Below are 16,515 nucleotides of genomic sequence, written 5' to 3' on the forward strand. Positions count from 1 at the left end.
TCCTCTCCCACTGTGTCTGTGCCCCCTCCTCCCAAACTACCCAAACTCACACACTCAAACACCCAACATCCATCCACCTCACAACAGCATCCAGCCCATGCAACTGCAACCAAACACAGCAGACCTCCTACAACCACTCACTTTCCTCCACTCCCAAACCTTCACACTCTTCCCTCCCCAGTGTCCCTAGGAAGGTTTTCCTCTCCGTCATTGACCTCTTCCCTCCCCCTCCCCCCTGTCCTTCACATCAGGGCAGAGTGGTCAGAACCCAGGTGAGCACCTTAGCCACCCAGTCCACAGCCAAAGTAGTGTTGGTAGCTACTGCAGGTGGGAAAGGCTCCAGGGAACCAGCCATCAGCACTGACAGTGTGTCTGCACCAGCTTCCAAAGGGAAGAGCAAGGAGGCACCACCAGCTGTCAAGGGGTAAGGCAAAGAGGCACCACTAGCTGCCAAGGGGAAGGGCAAGCAGGCACAACCAGCTGCCAAGGGGAAGGGCAAGGAGGCACCACCAGCTGCCAAGGGGAAGGGGAAGGAGGCACCACCAGCTGCGAAAGGGAAGGGCAAGGGGCCTGCCCCTGTAAGCAGGAAGGACAGGAGGCCTGGCGCTGGGACTGATTCTGAGCCCCCACCACCAACCATGATGGTTCAGTCATCCAAGGCTGCAGGGGAGGGGCAGGAGCCTCCCCCCCACCACTGGCATCCTGCCATCACAATCGCCACCAGCACCACCACCAGCACCACTGCCTGCACCACCAGTGGGCAGCTGTCCAAGGCTGCAGGGGAAGGGCTGGAGCCTCCCCCCACCACTGCCTGCACTGCCACCAGCCCCGCCACTGCTACCACTGAGCAGCCATTACCGCCGGTGGACAATGTGTAGTCCTGCCTCCATGGGCTGTAGTACATCCTGGCCCCTGCAAATCCTGTAGGTGTGACACCCAGGTGAGAGACTGTGACTTTGCACTCCCCAAGTGCTGCATCACAGGGCACAGGGCCCCCTCCAGAACCAGTGGAAGAAGCCATCCACTCACCCCCTCCTTGCCAGGATGAAGCACACTGGGCACAAAGCCCCCGGCAGAACCAGCAGAGACTCACCCCCTCCTTGCCAGGATGAAGCACACTGGGCACAAGGCACCTTCCAGAACCAGTGGAGAAGCCACCCACTCACCCCTTCCTTGCCAGGATGAAGCACACTGGGCACAAGGCCACCTCCAGAACCACTGGAGAAGCCACCCACTTGAGAGACTGTGGCTTTGCACTCCCCAGGACCAAGCAGTGGGCAGACCACCCACTTGAGAGACTGTGGCTTTGTACTCCCTAGCACCAAGCAGTGGGCAGACCACCCACTAGAGAGACTGTGGCTTTGCACTCCCCAGGACCAAGCAGTGGGCAGACCACCCACTTGAGAGACTGTGGCTTTGGACTCCCCAGGACACAGTGATGGGCTTGTTACCCCTTCAGGACCAGTGGTGTTGTACCATCTTGCGGCTGGGGTGCCCCCCCATTCCCTGTCCCCCTGAGGTGCCTGTGTATTTTCGACCTGATGCTCCTGCGGTGTTCTCTCCATGTTGTTGCAGGAGTCAAGTGGGGCCTTGGACTATGTGATGTGGCCCTGTGGCCCACGGACATTGTGGACTGTGCAGTGTCCCTCCATTTGTATATATGTATATGCTGTTTTGATTTTGAAACAAGAATTTTTACAATTTTATCTTAATTCAGTCACTGTCAATTCCTTTTGTCCTTGCATTATTCCTGAGGGGTACGGGGTAAAAATGTTTTATTGCTGCATCTATTTATGTGTATGGTGTTGGGGGTGGGGGTATTGTGTGTTAGGTGTGTGTGTCACTCTCTTTTTTCTCCCCCTTCCTTGTGTGCTAGGCGGAAGTACTCACCGTGGTAGTCTTTGCTGGCATTGGTGTTCATAGTGAAGAAGAAGATAGACAAGCATGGGGAACACCTGCAACTCAGGGTCCATGGCGCAGTGGTTCTTCCTTGTGTCTCCAGAGATGAGTTATTTGCCTTCTGTGTACTGTTTCTGCCTTGCTTTTGATGTCGTTGGCACCGCCCCAGAAAACGTGGCAGTTAGGCCTGTTGTAATACTGTGGGTGGTACATTGACTTCCACCTGGCTGTTGGCAGTTACCGCCGCAGTACTTTTTGCTACCGCCATGGCGGTCAGTGTGTTAAAGTGGCTGTCTGTGTGAGCGGTTTCCGCCGTGGTCATCATTCCATTTTTGTTACCGCCAGCCTGTTAGCGGTATTACTGCTGCTTTATCACCGACCGCCAGGGTTGTAATTAGGGCCAAAGTGTCTTAAGTCTTTTAAAAGCAAGCAAAGTCTCTTTCAAGCACAAAGTAAATAGTTTGCATGCAAAGTCTCTGCAAATAACCCCAGAGGAGGAAATGCGTGGAAACAAAGGTGTGTGATCCTCTTCGGGTTGCGGGTTTTACGGATGCCCCAGGGATGATACGTAGATTTCCTGCACTGGCAGGATGAAGTCACAGGAGCTGCGTCGATTCAGTGGAAGTTGCGTCAAATTTCCTATCGCAGAGCAGGCGCTGCGTCGATTCATCTCTGAAGTTGGGCTGCGTCATTCCGGCTCGGCTGTGTGTTGATTCGGTGGGCCGTGCATCAAATTTCCGGTTGCTACGCTGCCGCTACATCGATCTTCTCATTGCGAAGTCAGGCTGCATCGTTCTGGTTCGGCGTGCAGTGAAATTTTCACCGCAGTGCAGTCTGTGCATCATTTCTGGCAGGCTGTGCACCAAATTTCGCAGCACAAGGAGTCCTTCTTGTAGAGATTAACTCTTTTTGGTCCTGAGATTTCAGGGAACAGGCCGCAAGATCTATCCAAGCCCTTGGAGAGCACTTCTCACCACAACCAGCGAGCAGGAAGGCAGCAAGGCAACAGTCCTTCACAGAAAGCATACAGGTGAGCCCTTTGGGCAGCCAGGCAGTTCTTCTTGGCAGGATGCAGGTTCTGGTTCAGGTTTCTTCTCCAGGAAGTGTATGAGTTGGTAGGGGCAGAGGCCCTGTTTAAATACCCAAATGTGCCTTTGAACTGGGGGAGACTTTAAAGAGTGTCTTAGAAGTCCACAATGTCCCTTTCAGTTCAATCTTGTCTGCCAGGGTCCCAGTAGGGGGTGTGGCAGTCCTTTGTGTGAGGGCAGGCTACGTTCCTTTGACATGCAAGTGTCAGGCCCTTCACCCTCCCAGCCCAGGATGACCCATTCAAAATGTAGATGTATGCAAGTGTGGCTGAGTATCCTGTCGGTGTGTCTCAGTGAATGCACAAGGGAGCTCTCAACTAATCCCAGCCAGACATGGATTGTAAGGCACAGAAAGATTTAAGTGCTGATAAATGCTCACTTTCTCAAAGTGGCATTTCTAAAATAGTATTATTAAATCCAACTTCACCAATCAGCAGGATTTTGAATCACCATTTTGGCTATACTAAATATGACTTTCCTACTCCTTTCAGATCAGCAGTTACCACTCAAACAATGTATGAGGGCAGCCCCAATGTTAGCCTATGAAGAGAGCAGGCCTCACAGCATAGTGAAAACAAATTTAAGAGTTTTACAGTACCAGGACATGTAAACTACACAGGTACATCTCCTTCCTTTTGCCTACACAGCACCCTGCTATATGGGTTACCTAGGACATACCTTAGGGGTGACATATGTAGAAAAAGGGGAGTTTTATGCTTTTAAATGCCAAGTTGAATTGGCAGTGAAACTGCAAACACAGTCCTTGCAATGGCAGGTCTGAGACAAGGTTAAAGGGCTACTTAAGTGGGTGGCACAATCAGTGCTGCAGGCTCGCTAGTAGCATTTAATCTACAGGCCCTGGGCACATAGAGTGCACTCTACTAGGGACTTATAAGTAAAGTAAATAGTCCAATTGGGTATGATCCAATGTTGCCATCTTTAAAGGGAGAGAGCATATGCATTTTAGCACTGGTTAGAAGTGGTAAAGTGTGCAGAGTGTTAAAACCAGTAAAAACAGTATCTAAAAGGTAGAGGGAGGCAGGCAAAAAGTTAGGGGTGACCACCCTAAGGCTGTCAGGTCTAACAGTGTGGACTATTGCTCAGGTAATAGAGGATCCGCATTGAGTTGGTGTCCCATTTAACTACATCTGTCCCATCAAGTGAGTGATCCATTTGGTGTAATTAAGCCACACTTCATTGAATCAGACAGCCCAGGGGAAGCAGATTAAGGGTTTGATAAATGGGTGGGAAAAAGAATTTGAGGAACGGTGTGACAAAGACTAACACAATACATATGACAACAATATGCATCAGGATGAGGAAATGAAGGAATGAGTATGACACAGTTCAGTTAAATGCATTGCAGACAGTCATTCTACCCCAGAGACCCAAGTTATTGGATATCTAAATGTTCTGTCATCTAGATTTGAAAAAACTCAAATTATGGAGGAATTAATTTAACCCACCCAGTTCTAAAAAATTTGATTGTTGAAAGAAAAATTGTACTGTATTGCCAAATTGTGTGGTGCATCTGCATTCTTCTTGAAATGTCCGTCACTCTTGGGTGCATGGCTGAACTGGTCTGGTAGTTACAAAGGAGTGTCGAGCTCATCTTTTATCTTTCGATTTTGAGGATAGGAGAAGGCTTGTGAATTGTAAAGCAGAAACTGAATTGTAGAGTCAAGGAGAAGGGCAAAGGAAGGTAAGCTTCATGAGGTTAGTACCAAGAAGTCTCAGAGGCAGAGCAAAATCAAGAGCAGTTTCACGTTTTCCATCAGTGCAGTATGCATAATCAACAGCATTTCCCAAATCAAAACACCTCTCTCCATTTCACCTAGCCGAGTACTAGGCCGCAGAGTACTCATCATCATAGTTTCCCTTTGAAGTTGATAACTTTCTTCTTCTAGCTGTTGAGGTAGTACTGTTTTAAGTACTTCAATTGCATATAGGGGAGGACCTGAAGTGTTATTTGTATCTTACATACCTCTTTATCTCGCAAGAATTTTAGTATTCTGAACTTATGCATGGTCTTGGTGATTTGCTTGTATGTTTTTATTGGTGTTTCTTTTGTGGATATTATTATATCTGAATAAAATAATATATTTTACCACTAAGTACTTGAATCATCCTCCTGACTCCAAGTAACTCTGTCCCAGTATCGACCTTAGCATGATAGGCCTGTAGTGCACTGCCATTGAAGAACATGTAGAAAAACAGAATTGGAGTATTTTGTGTAGATTTTTGTCTGTTAACTAAAGTGACTGGTCTGTTCTCTGAAGAACCAGGAAAATGGAGTGGACCCTGTAGATACATTTTCAGGAAAGATTATCACTCATCAGGCATCAAACACTGCAAATCCTTTAATTCAAATTTACTAATTAGTTAAATATCCTTCCTCACAGTCTGCCATCACATAAATCATCAATCATCACTCATAATCACTAAATAATATATCACCACTCATTGGTGCAACAGCTGTAGTTACCTCTTCCAATCCAAGCACAGTGGTAGGTACAAAATTGCATTCTCTCTTTGATGCAAGCAACACACTGGATTTTGGCATTGTCAGTTTTTTAAGTCAATGACCTTCTGGGGCAGCCTTGATAGGTGATGCAAAAAAAGATAGGCAGAAGAGGGAGACAGGCATTGTCACCAATGTCCTGAAGGGAGTGTGGAGGCTTCTTTACTGTACAGAGGTCCAAATCCAATCCGGCCATACGTATGACTAAACAATGTTGGGATAGCATAGTTCAGACAAAAACATTATGTTCCACTATCTATATCATTTTCCTTTGGGAAAAGAAAGAAGTTTGATGGTAAATGATTAAAGAGTACTATTGTGGCATACTCTGTCAGGGAAGTAGAGTTTGTCCTCATTTCGGCTGTTTTGTCCAGAAGTTGGTCAGCTAACACACTTGATTCTGACCAATCATCCGCCTCCTGTGCTGTTTCAGGAATGGTGTAATCGTGTGGTATGAAATGTTGGTTCATTTTGATCATGGTCAATCTCTCCACATCTTGAGGGGAGAGACTGCTTCGGTCTCACTGTAACAACCTCACTAGCTGCACTGAGCACAGGTTCATCAGACACACTGGCTATAGGACAAGTCAGAACCTATATTCCCAGCCTGGTGGCCATTGGCACATCTTCTATACACAAATAAGTTTTGATCAACATAGTCCTTTTCTGGGTCATCCACATACTCCTGGAACATCCTCTAAATGGACATTGATGCTGCCACTTGTTCATCCTCTTTTGCCTTCATCTCTGTACTGGCTTGAGACCTGCCACTTGAAACCAAGCCAATGCAGAGGTTGGGGATCAATTCTTCTGTTCCTGTACTAGTGGTTTTTGCTGGTTGTCTTATTCCTGGGATAGGCTGCTATGAGACAAAACTGCCCTCTTTGGAAGTTGAAGGCAGCACCCCAGAACTTCTGCCCAGGAGTGGGACTCAAGTAATTTTCAGCTGTTCTTCTGCCAGGTCTCTGGCCTGCTCAAAATCTTATTTTATTTTATTTTGAAACATCACCTTTAGAAAAAGGAATGAAAGCAGCCAGACTTTTTTGCACCATGGTTCAAGTAGTGTGGCACAGATGTACTCTTTGGACAACATGATATCATTTTGCAGCCTTGCATTACAAGCCCAGAACTAAGCACTCAACCAAGGTGTGACCTTATGTGTTTTCGTTCACATCTGAAACTCCAAACCTTAAGACACCTATTTTAGCTGGGCCTGTAGCAGATGCAATAATCGGCTAACTTGGCCCATTGTACTGTCCTCCTTGCTAACTTGCCATGCGAAAACCTCAAAAGGGAGTAGCATCTGGGTGAATCATTTGACTAGGATCCAATTGTCTGCTTACAATGTCATAGCTGTCCCAAATGCATCCCCTATTCTTTGAATGACATAGTCAGTGATCTGTCTGCACTGCTCAACCAAACATTGTAACATGTACTAGGTTGAGTTCCAGTGTATTGGCACCTCCTGTATGAGGGGTTCCACTGGAAATGTATTAGGGGTGATTGGCCAGGGTCGGCGGGAGCACCGCCAACAGGCTGGCGGTGCTCCGCAGGACATTCTGACCGCGGCGGTATGGCCGCGGTCAGAACAGGAAAAACCGGCGGTCTCCCGCCAGTTTTCCGCTGTCCTGCAGAATCCTCCATGGCGGCGCAGCTTGCTGCGCCACCATGGGGATTCTGACACCCCATACCGGCATCCTGTTCCTGGCGGTTCGCCCGCCAGGAACAGGATGGCGGTATGGGGTGTCGTGGGGCCAATGGCATGGGCACTGCAGGGGCCCCCGTAAGAGGGCCCCACAAAGAATTTCAGTGTCTGCTGAGCAGACACTGAAATTTGCGACGGGTGCAACTGCACCCGTCGCACATCCTCCACTCTGCCGGCTCCATTCGGAGCCAGCATCCTCATGGAGGGGTGTTTCCCACTGGGCTGGCGGGTGGCCTTTTGGCGGTCGCCCGCCAGCCCAGTGGGAAACCCAGAATCACTGCGACGGTCTTCTGACCGCGGAGCGGTGTTCTGGAGGGGGGAACTCTGGCGGGTGGCCTCCGCCGCCCGTCAGAGTTAGAATGACCCCCTTAGACTACTTAATAATCCACAACTGCTTCCAGGCTTTAAAAGAATGGCTGAAATGAGTACACATTCTTCTGCAGGTAGTCAGTATGTTGCTGACTATGTCTTATTTTTTTAGAAACTCCTGCATAACCAGGTTGATGCAATGCGCCAAACAGAAGACCCTGAAATAGCCACCCGCTGACATGGCCTTGAATATGTTACTGTTATTGTCTGTGGCAACAAATCCAATTCTGAGACCTTCAGGTCACAGCCATTCACACTCCTTGCTGTTAAAGTCATCCAAGATGTTGTCAGCTGTGTGTGACTTTTCCATGGTGAAGATGGCTTTTGTTAATGCCACTAAATCCCGTTAAAAGTATCTTCAGCGCTGAGACCTCTAAATAGCAGTTGCCTAACCCCAGTAAAACAGAACAAGCATGCTGTGATACATGTAATCAGTTGCTTGGCAACTGGTCCCTATGCTTATCATCAGGTGGATAGAGTGAATAGCACTTTCTTGTGCAGCTTGTCCAACGAATTGCAGCACATCATTATGGAGTGCTGGGACGACTCAATGTATGTCTTGGAGCCGTCACTGTATGCCTTGGTGTCTCCATCTGACTCAGAGTCTTGTGCCATTTTGAGGTCGCTGAACCGCGTAATGTTGGTGCACTACTGGGGACAGGACTTCTTTACATAAAGATGTCACTCTCTTCTTCCTCAGCACCTCTCACCGTGTTTGGAGCTAATGTTTCTTGGCTGTCCTTGCTTTCACAAGTAGCATGTTCAAGAATTTTTTTAAGGTCCTCCACCCACTGGATTGCATGATGTTTTTTCATATGTGTTGTTAGCCTCCAGTACCATAGTGTGAACCAGGCTTAGTGCGACAAACACTCACATGGCAAATGGAGCATATTGCAATGTTCTCCTTCTGCTTGCTAAGCATGAAAAAGTCCCAAACTGGGGTGGAGTACTTTCTTAGTGTGGCAGTGCCAATGCCTGAAGATGAACTGGAGGTAGGTAGGTATGTTGTTGATTGGCTCTCTGCAGTGCATAATTCTACTGAGGTAGGGGTTGGTGCAGGTCTCAGCTGTGGCTTTACAAAAAGGGGGGCTAGCGGTGGTACCTGTGACACATCCCTCCGAGCAAGTTGAATTGGAGGAGTAATGTCAGACTTCTCTGTGCCAGTTTCCATAACAATGACCATTTCATTATCATCCTCCTCCTCACCCCCTTCCATAATTGTAAGGCTTTCAAGAACTTTTTCTTTACCTTGCCTCTCCTGGCAACTTTCAGATGCTGCTGGGGTCCAATTCATATCCAGATCATCATCATCACATGGGGTGCGTGGAGAAGTTGATGAGGTACCCTTTCTTTTTCTTGCTGGAGAATTGGGAGCCAATGAAACTAAAAGAGGATGTTTTTGTTTGGTAGGTAGCTCAACCTCCTTTTCTGCTCTAACTTCAGGAAGATCTACTATTGCTGGCTGTGGCTGCTATCCACTTTGCTCTGTTTCCTAAAATGATTGGGTACTACTTTGTGAGAGGGACACATCCAATTTAATGTCACTGCTCATTGCTATTGCCATGATGGCAGTGGCTGCCTCGCTAACGGATATTGACTTGGGCTTGAGTTGGAGTGGTGTCATTGATGCAGAAGTGCTGCTCCCAAGTTCCTCCTCAGATGTGGTGCCCCAGGCACAAGTCTCCTAAAACATATTGTTGTCCGCACATCAGTGACAGAAAGCTGATTCTACTCACCGTCCACTTTCTTGGCAGCATCTTTCTTTGGGGCCATTTTAATGCTGTCAGTTGGAAGTGGTACTGAACTGCACAAGAGGAAAAAAGTGGAGGACTGGGTTCCTGTTGTGTATGTACCTGTTTTGGATAGGCCTTCTGTTTGGCAGTTCTGTGGGTAATGTGTCTTCTTTTGTGCACCTAAAAGCAAACAGGCAAGAAAAGCATTTAGAGAAACATGGCATTGTTGTAATTTGAATTAATACAACGTCAATATAATTTAGTGTGGTTGGTTACTTAGTTAATAATTAACAACATATTCAAGCATTTTAAAGTCAAACCACACCAGCAGTAATAAACAATTTCATTTTCAATCAGGATAACACAACAGATAGATATAGCTCTTTGCTTTATGTGCATCTAATATAAAGGAGACACCTGTGGTAGTCGGGGAGATGCAAGGGTAAATGGAATAATCCTTAAAAAAATGAAGGCTAGTGTGCACCTATGACAGGCGAGGTAGTGCTAAGGGAGATTAAATAATAATTACAAAATGAGTGATGCTTGTGTGTGTGCAGTCCACCTATTCTATGGCAAGCAGGGTGCCCAGGAGAAAATGGAATTATACCAAAAAAAAATAATGTTACTGTGTGGCTGTGCGTACTGTGGCAGCAAGGGGGTGGATAGATTGAGGCAAAATACAAAAAAATAATAATAAATTACAAGAAAAAATTAAAAGAAATTTTAAAAAATGAAAAAAATGAAAATAAAAAAATAAAAATGAAATTAAAAATTAAAGTAAAAAAAATTGCAGATGTCTGTATGGGAGTATGCGAAACCTATTGTGAGGCAAGGAGGTGTAGATGAAAAATGCAAGAAAAGTGCATGTAATAATAGAAAGCAATGCTCATCATAATCATATCCATAATACACATATACTTCAATGGTCGTCATTTATATTATTAAACTGATATCACATGCAAGCCTATGGCAAAAGCACACTGGCTGGCTGCAGAAAATGCTACCGGACAAATGGTCAAACAACAATAGCGAGTAAGGAGGCATATAGAAAAAAAGAACATATGCAAGCCTATGGCAAAAGTACTGGCTGTATTACCTAAATGTTGGCAGGCAACATGGTCAAGCAACAACAGTGAGCAAGGAGGCATGGAGAATAAAGAGCACATACATGTCTATGGGAAAAGCCCACAGGCTGACCACTCAAAATGGCCACCAGCCACATGATCAAACAACAACAGAGAGCAAGGAGATATGGAGTACAAAGAACACATGCAAGCTTATAGCAATAGTCCACTGGCTGGCTACACAAAATGGCCACCAGCCACATGGTCAACAACAACAGTGAGCAAGGAGGCATAGAGAAAAAAGACCACTTGCAAGCCTATGTCAAAAGCACAATGGCCGGCTACATAAAATGTTCACCAGCCACATGGTCAAACAACAACAGTGAGTAAGGATGCATGGAAGACAAAGGACTAATTATGGTCTTTGGCAAATGTACACTGGCTGGCTGCAGAAAATGGCCACTGACCACATAATTAAACAACAACAGAAAACAAAGACACATGAAGAACAAAGAACACATGCAAGCCAATGGCAAAAGCGCACTGGACGGATGGCCCAAATGGCCACTAGCCACATGGTCACACAACAACAACAAGGAACAAAGTGACAAGGGGAACAAAGAACACATGCAAGCCTATGGCAAAATGACACTGGCTGGGTGCACAAAATGGCTCCCATCCACATGGTCAAACACCAAGGAGCAAAGAGGCATGGGGAATAAAGAATACATGCAAGCCTATGGCAAAGACACAATGGCTGCATACACAAAATGGCTTCCAGCAACATGGTCAAACAACAACAAGGAGCAAGGGGAACAAAGAACGCATACAAGCCTCTGGTAAAGACACACTAGCTGAGTAATCAAAATGGCTTCCGGTAACATGGTCAAACAACAACAGTGAGCAAGGAAGCATGGAAAACAAAGAACACATGCAAGCCTATGGCAAAAGCACACTGGCTGAGTACAGAAAATGGCCTCCAGCCACATAGTTAAACCACTAACAGCAAACAATGAGTAATGGAGAACAAAGACCGCATGCAAGCCTATGGCAAAGACACACTGGCCGAGTAAACAAAGTGGCCTCTGGCCACATTGTTAAAAAGCAACAGCAAGCAAGGAGGATTGGAGAACAGAGAACACATTCAGGTCTATTGACACAGAATACACAAAATGGTGGCCAATGGTAAACACACTTGCGCACACACTGGACAGACAAAGGAGGCATGTTAACACTAAAAGAAACATTACCATCAATTCAGCAATGCCAAACATGAAAATTAACTAAACTATAACATTTTTACAACACACATCCTCCTAATGATCAAATATTACCCCACATCTATACTTTTTACATGAAGAAAAGAAATACAAACAATAGCAAACATTTTAAATTGAATTCAGTGATATCATTGCCCTAAATTATGTCTTAATTAAAACAACATATACCACAGATATAGTACTTTCATGAACTGATGACTAGTACTGTGCCTACTAGTTAGCTGGCCCATTGGCAGACTAGGGCACAAAGTAAAATAAATGAATACTGCAAATTTAACAAACATGGAGAAAAGGTATTGAACTGTGAAACATTCTTCCTTTACAGAATGTGAAAAAGGAAGTGCAAAAAACAACTAGGCCCCTACTGAAGCTCCAGGCCACCCACCACAAGGAAATTTCAAAATTAAATAAAAGTCACAAGAAATACTGGTGTATGCCCTAGCAAACAACACTCTTATACAATACTTTTTTAACTGACTTGTGTGATATCACAAAAACAAAGGGGCAGATTTAAGAGCTCCTAGCTCCACCTTAGCACCGCCATAGCATTATTTTTTAATGCTAAGACGTCGCTAAAGTGGCATTTTCCCCACGCAGTATTTTCAAAGTGACACAATGCATGCATTTTGTCACTTTGTAAACCCTTGCTCCACATCATGCCTCCTCCAGGCATAATGTATGCAAGGGGGGTGTTACCCCGTTAGGGAGGTAAAAAAAAATGGCACAAGGAAATTTAAGAGATTTCCTTGCACCATTATTTCAGCACTTTTAACACATGGTAGCGCTGAGGGGGTGCTAAAAACGAAAAGTGGCACTGCACTAGGTGCAGCACCACTTTTCTTAAATATGCCCAAAGTCCGTAAATCCAAAGGTATATATGCAGCAAAGAGTGTGATCCTTCCTCCTCAAAATCCAAGTGAAAGGTGACCAGGAGAAGGACAAAGCACTGAAAGTAGCCTGCTAGACAGAAACAGGAAGTTTGAGTCTATGGGGCACCTCCTTGCTGTTGAAAAAAAGTTTTAAAAAAAAGACTTTGACACTAAAAAAACAACTTAAATGGTCTGTTGGAGAAGAAAGTCCACCTCAAAACGTCTTTTTCCGTGGATTTACTTGCTCTCAAGTAGAGAATCTGCTAGAGGTGCACCCGCAGCCACCTATGCTCACAGGCAGCCTTACAATGTTGCCTTCGTGGCCAGAAGCCATGTAAGCAGGTGCCAAACTTTGCATGAGTTCACAAGCAGCCTAAGAATATTGTGACACTTGCAAGCACCTAAAACAATTCTCGCTTGCCCTAACAGAATGATAGAATTCTGCCATATGCCGGATGGTGGAATTTGGGAACTCTGTGTTACTCTGCATAACACAGAGTACCCAAATGCTGAAAACTCTGTGATCAGATACAGTTTTACCACCCAGGCTTAGTCCTGGGTCACATGACTAGGTTTAGTTGGCATTGGGCCTTTGTGTAGTCCTCTCAGACAGAGAACCAAAGATGGACTAGATGTTGGCAGGATGAGTCCTATTGCCAGGACAGGAGGGGAGTGTTTATCCCCCTGCTTGCATTTCAAAGCGGCTGCCTCTACCACGCTTGTGAAGAACATGACACCAGTTTTTTTTCAGCCTAGACCTTTTGGATCCTTGGCAGGGGAAGGGGGAAAATTCCAAAAGCAGATGTAGGAAGGCCTAGATGTTTCTCCCACTTCAAAAGCTGGCAACAGGTATAAATATTGGACCCTTGGGACAACTCTTCAGATCAGTTCTAGACCTGCAGGTGACTCCCAAAATGTCTGCTTGCACTTCAGAGGACTGTCCTGCTGCTTGAGGCCTGTGGCCGTGCAGAAATCCTAAATGTATAAACTTTCTGTAACTCTTAGGATACCCAGTAGGGGATCTTGGAAACAAGTGGGGAAGGAATAACTGCAATTCAAACAACGAGAATTTCTCAGAAACGTAGAGACTTTTTAGAAGTCAATAAGGAGAGGTGTATTTAGAGTTTAAGATTGCTTATATCATAAGTTTTAAATATTTCTTTATTAGTCAAGCATAAATTAAAAAATATACCATAAAGCATGTCACATAATCTGATCCCTATTCTATACCTCTAAATCAATAAGTACTTTTAAAATCAAGTAAATTCTGAAGAGCTTCCTCACAAAAGAGTATACAAGGGTAAGCAGAATTTTTGTCAGAGAAAATCAAGCATTAAATAGTGAAAATGAACATGCATCTTAGAATCAGTCTAGCCAGTAGAGCAACCAGTACTCAAAAAGAATACAGTATTGGGATCTGATAGAGAAAGGTCTAAGGCAGAGAGCAAATCTGTCTGAGAGGCATGAGAGTCTGTAGCCCTGTTGAGCCAGAGAGTCTCTGAGTCTTGCCCTCTCTGTTCTTTCACCTATTAGCCATACCCTGTGCCTTTGGAGTTGAGCCGTCACATTTGGGAAGCTGCTATTCCTCAGGATAAAGGCATCATGCACAGTCCCAGGATATTTTGCATTGATGTGGGATATGTACTGGTCTGCCAGGCACACAATCTGCACATTCATAGAGTGAAAGCTCTTTTGATTTCTGAACACCTGTTGATTTCACCGGGGGGAGGTAAATGTAATCTGTGTACCATCAATTGCCCCAAGAATGTTGGGGATATGTCCCATTGCAAAGAAATCAGCTTTCACTGTGGCCAAATCCTCCACCTGGGTGAAAACGATGTAGCTGCGCATGTGTTTAATCAGGGCAGAGAACACTATGGTCAGCACTATTGAGAACATTGGCTGAGACATTCCTGCTGCCAAGCCCTCTGTCACTTGGAAGGAGCCACTTTCCAGGAAATGGAGCTCTGATAGCACTTGCACAAGAGGAGGGATCCCGGTGGGGTGACGAATAGAAGAAATTAGGTCAGGCTCCAATTGGGTACACAGCTCTGTGATCGTGGCCCTGTCCAGTCTATAGGTGAGGATAATGTGCCTGTCCTCCATTGTTGCCAAGTCCTCCAGGAGTCTATACACGTGGGATTGTCTCCATCTCCTATTCACCTGCAGCAGTTGCAATCTATGGGGCAAAATGGTGAGCAGCTGGTCAGTATCTCTTACTTCCAACCACTAGACTTCAATGCATGTTATGATGGTAACCGTATTTTGTTGGAGAGGTCCAAATGGTGCATATGTGTACTGTGATGTAGTTAGGAGCCATGGCCTGCACCCCCCTGAAATGCCTGTCTGTTTGGAGGGACAGGTGGAAATGAGGTAATTCCGCTGATGATGTGCGCTGTTGTAGGAGGCGGTTGAAAACTGCTGTGCAACTCCTCTTTGGTCAACATTGGGCTCTAATGGAGACAGTGGCCAATGATGATGTACGCCGGTGGTGACGGTATGCACCGCCGTGGACGTGACCTCCATTCTCTATCTGTTCACTCACTTGCTACCTGACCTTCAACAGGAGAGGACCTACACTGCATGTCCTGCTATGACCTGTGGCTGGAACTGACCATGGCTTGTGTGACTGGGGAAAGGACCCATGCCTTCACCTCGACGGAGTTGGAAAGACTGGTGGATGGGGTCCTACCCTAGTAGTGAATGCTGTATGGGCCTCCAGACCAACAGGTGAGTACACCATGAGAACGATGCATGAAGCATGAATGCATGGAGTGCTGTGTGTGAAGGCCTCAAGTAGGGGGTGTGTGGTGGGCCCTGGGTAGCGTGCAGCATTTATGGTGGGACATGTCTGTGCAAATGGTGATGGGAAGGGGCATGGTGGGCCATGAGTGTAACAGGCAGGACAGTAAGACTAATACCTATCCCTGTGTTAATTTACCTGCAGGTCAGAGCCCATCAGAAAAAGGGTATATGGCATGCCATCGCCAAGGATGTACGGACCCTGGGGTTCTACTGCAGGTGGAGCACCCACTGTAGGAAACGGTGGGAGGACCTGAGATGCTGGGTGCAGAAGATGGCGGAGGCCCAGCTGGGGATGGCCTCACAACGAGGAAGGGGTGCCTGTCGAACCTTGACCTCCCTAATGGCCCCCATGCTAGGGGTGGCCTATCCGTAGCTGGATGAGCGCTTGGGAGCATCACAGCAGTCACAAAGGGGTGAGTACAGTGCCCCAAAATACAACTTGCGCCTGGTGGGTTGGTATCCGGGTGGGTGATGTGGGTCTGAGGATGCCCCTAGGCCAGGCCTGACATTGCAGCGTAGGTCCCATGTTGGGCAGGGTTCAGATGTAAAATTCCTCCAACCAAGCTAGTAGGCATCCACTACTGGGCAGGGGTCTGTGGGTCTCAGGTATGCTGCAATTCGTGTTAGGTGTCCCTATCCATGACCTGGTGACTAGCATTGTGACTGGTAGTGCATTGCCTAGTGCGTAGGGCTGTTCCCTGTGTGTGTGTGTCATGTATGCCAACGGTGGTGTTGGTGCCGCCATAGACCAAGTGTATCCTTTGTCTCTTACCACTCCTTTTTGTTTTGTCACCCTGTCCTTCTGTGCATTAGCATCATCAGGAGGAGGAGCCGAGGCACCGGCGACGGAGGGAGCTGCATCCCACAGAACCCAGGATTACAAATCCACCGACGGTGAGGACACCAGTGGGACGGAGGGCGAGGGGAAAACCATGGCAGAGACTGGAGGGGACAGTTCGGATAAGGATACTTCCTCCGATGGAAGCTCCATGGTGGTGGCAGACACCTCTGTGCCCACTCCAGCAACAGGTACAGCCTCCACGCCCCGTACCAGCACCGACTTCCCAGCAGCCCATCAGTGAGTTTCCCATGCCCGCTCACCCTGAAGGATTGGCATCTCCTTCTCCCCAGGCACCTCAGGCCCTGCCTCAGTTAGCCCTGCTGCCCTGAATGAGAAGGCTA

The sequence above is a fragment of the Pleurodeles waltl genome, chromosome 10 (genome assembly GCF_031143425.1).
Source record: "Pleurodeles waltl isolate 20211129_DDA chromosome 10, aPleWal1.hap1.20221129, whole genome shotgun sequence".
Classification (NCBI taxonomy): Eukaryota; Metazoa; Chordata; class Amphibia; order Caudata; family Salamandridae; genus Pleurodeles; species Pleurodeles waltl.